This window comes from Hemibagrus wyckioides, unplaced genomic scaffold (assembly GCF_019097595.1).
Source record: "Hemibagrus wyckioides isolate EC202008001 unplaced genomic scaffold, SWU_Hwy_1.0 Contig16, whole genome shotgun sequence".
NCBI classification, from domain to species: Eukaryota; Metazoa; Chordata; class Actinopteri; order Siluriformes; family Bagridae; genus Hemibagrus; species Hemibagrus wyckioides.
The window spans coordinates 251750-255280 of record NW_026690776.1 but is presented as its reverse complement, the minus strand read 5'-3'; the positions used below and the strand labels follow the sequence as shown (position 1 = coordinate 255280).

Below are 3531 nucleotides of genomic sequence, written 5' to 3'. Positions count from 1 at the left end.
AGTTACTTAGAGGTTATAGGTTTTTATCAGAAATAAACAGAAATAAAGCCGATAGATAGTCGTGCAGTGTGAAAACAATGGTGACCCAAAAACTTTGAAAATCTTGCAGTGTGAACTCAGCATTAAGGCCTCACGCTCAACCGCACCCCCAGAAGGTGGGGGTGAAGGAACAACCTTCTGCTGTTGTCGACCCAAAAGTTCACCTGGCAGCGGTGGGATTCGGACCCACGCCCCCGAAGAGACTGGAGCCTTAATCCAGCGCCTTGGACCACTCGGCCATGGTACCCATGCCCTTGGAGAGTTGGGGGGCTGTGGTCAAGGGAGGCCTGCCAGGTCGGGAAAGAGAGGCACTCTGGCAGGCGGTCGCAATGCCACGCATGCTTCCATTACCAGACGTGATTCAAGATTCAAACCAAGGAAAGGTTTTGCAAAGTGGATTGACAGCCTTAGGCTCTTGTTGACAAGGTTTGCTGATATGAACTTGCATCCCAGTCTGTTGCAATCAAGGTGCACGATCCGTGCCGCTGTCTTCGGGACTGCGCACTGCATTGATCTGCATGGATCTCCAGTGACGACCTGTCAGCCTTACAGCATCTGTGTCCAACCAACATGGAAATATAGCCCATGGCTGCAAAACACTTAGACCCAGGACTAGCTTTACTCGCTCCCCTCTAGCATGGTCTTGCAGATCAGGTACAAAGCATTCTGTATGCAAAGAGGAGGTTAAAGGGCACACAAGCGATGAGGATGGGATTCGAACCCACGCGTGCAGAGCACAATGGATTAGCAGTCCATCGCCTTAACCTCTCGGCCACCTCATCAGGTACAGGTACAGCACCCACGGCCGAATGTCCACAGAGATGGCGACAATTCCGTAGTGGAGCGCCATAACCCAACACGTTTAAACAAGCCTGTTCCCAAAGCAACTGGAGCCCATCCCACGTGGATTAGCAGTCTGTCTCCTTAACCTCTTGGCGTCCTAGGTCACCCACATGACCTTACACCTCAGTGCACCTGGCACTTGCACTCCATTGCCCAAACCTCTTGGCCACCACTTCTTATGTCAATTTTTTATTCTTGGTTGAATTGTTGTTTTGTTGGTAGCTCGTAACCATGGTAAAGGCACGACTGATGCGGCTCACACACGGAAACCGTGTTTTGCGTACCGTTCTGTGGTTGTTTGGACTTGCTGTTTGAAAAAGCAAGGTGTGAAACAGAGCAGCGTTCAAAGCCAGGTGTTGACACCAGTTGCCCAAACCTGGGAGCTATTTCAGCACCCGGGTCTGGGGGCTCCGGGACGGTGTGAGCATGCTCGGTTTTTTTTTTTGCATCTAGGCAGCCTGCTAACGTCAACTCTTAAGCACATTTGCAGAAGGCACAGGAGCCACAACCCCTGTAAAGCCTTTGTGGTGCCAGAGCCCACAACCACTGCCTTGAAAAGACTCAGCTAGCAGCAGGATTTAAACCCCTGCCTCCAAAGAGACTGGAGTCTAAATCCAGTGCCTTAGACCACATGGCCACGCTACCCGAGGGCTCAAACTTTATAGACCTCTGTGGAGAGCACACTGACATACTGTCTGGGTGTGTGGTACGCAGGCTGCACAGATGAGGACAGACAAACTGTGCAGAGGGTGAAAAACAGCTCAAAAAATCATCGGCTGCCCTCTGCCCTCCCTGGATGACATGTCCGGGTCCCGCTGCCTCAGCAAAATCAAGGCCATCACAGGAGACTCCTCACATCCTGCTCATCACTTGTTTGACCTGTTGCCATCTGGGGGGCGCTTCAGGTCAACAAAGTCTCACACCACCAGACTTACAAACAGCTTCTTCCCCTGGGCCATTCGGACTGCAAACAATCACTGAACACACACACACATTCTACCTAATAAAATGTGCAATTCTACTGTGCACTTTAATCTGTCTGTGAATTGAGTACAAGTTATAACTGAATATTGGCTTTGCACAAATTAGATTTCAAGCAAATATATAACTGGGAACATTTTGTTGCAGCTTTATGAATGTTCTGCTTATATTGCAGTAGCCCTTTAAAAAAAGGTACAAGTATGCATATGTATGAAAGGAGAGTCCATAACCTGAGGTACTGAGATATTGAGAAGGGTTCAGTAAATTAATTCTATTCTATTTTTACATATATTTCTTTATTGACATGCACAACCAATTATTAGAACATTATTACAACAATACTAATTCTAACAAAGTCCTGAATATGTACAATATGGCTATATTTGTGGACACCTAACCATCACACCAGTATGTGGGCATTCTCCAACCTGCTGCACAATTGTATAGGATGTGTTTATATTCTTACAAAAACATGTTCCAGCTCAATGAAGATGTTTATTACAAGTTTGGTGTGGAATAAATTGAGTGACCTGCACACAGCCCTGAACTCAAACCCACTCAACACTTTGGGATGAATTAGAATTCTGACTGCACCCCAAGCCACACATGCCTGATGTTTTAGGGCTGTATGGACACATGGACATACAGTATCTCACAAAAGTGAGTACACCCCTCACGGTTTTGTAAATATTTTATTATATCTTTTCATGTGACAACACTGAAGAAACGACACTCTGCTACAATGTAAAGTAGTGAGTGTACAGCCTGTATAACAGTGTAAATTTGCTGTCCCCTCAAAATAACTCAACACACAGCCATTAATGTCTAAACCATTAGCAACAAAAGTGAATACACCCCTAAGTGGAAATGTCCAAATTGGGCCCAAAGTGTCAATATTTTGTGTGGCCACCATTATTTTCCAGCTTTGCCTTAACCCTCTTGGGCATGGAGTTCACCAGAGCTACAGGTTGCCATATATTTACAAAAATGTGAGGGGTGTACTCACTTTTGTGAGATACTGTATATTGCCACTTACTGAACAATCATCTAATTTTTAATATTATTAGTGTATATTTTGCAACAAGTTTGAAGTAATATCTAAATAAAGCTAGTCTAAGTAGATTGATTGATAATGTTAAATTGCCCCTAGGTGTGAATGGGTGAGCAAATGGCTGTGTGTGTGTGTGTTTGTGTGTGTGAAAGAGAGAGAGAGAGAGAGAGAGAGATAAACAATTATTTTTTTTTTTCAATTATATTTCTGCACATATTTGGTAAGTTCAAAAACAATTTTTTTTGGTGTTAAGGTTTTTCTCTTCAGTGAACACAAGATGGCGCAGTCACTTATCTTAATCTTGGTCTAGAACTAGAGCACCACACAACCTGCTCACATTCTCTGAGACATAGAGTATACTTGTTCTTCTATCATACATACTGCTGATATAATATCCTAACCCCTGCCCTGGTTACTCTTAGTGCCTAAGCTAATTTCAGAGATACCATTCTGATTAAACAACACAACTGTCCACTTAACACTAAACTGTCATAAGAATAAATTCTCATCTAATGTCATTTCTTTGGCACCTGCTGTGTCAGAAACATTAAAAACTAGAAACTTATATGTGAATGTGCCTTTATTCTTCTTTCTCTTCTTCTGATGCTACTGTGAGT

General features: G+C 44.1%; 1 non-coding gene across 1 annotated transcript; it reads right to left on the bottom strand.

The window, feature by feature from the left end:
* Nucleotides 1-739: 739 nt before the first annotated feature.
* Nucleotides 740-821, bottom strand: trnas-gcu (transfer RNA serine (anticodon GCU)). Its single transcript has one exon. It is a non-coding gene; the product is annotated as a tRNA-Ser (tRNA).
* Between the last annotated feature and the right edge of the window lie 2710 nt (nt 822-3531).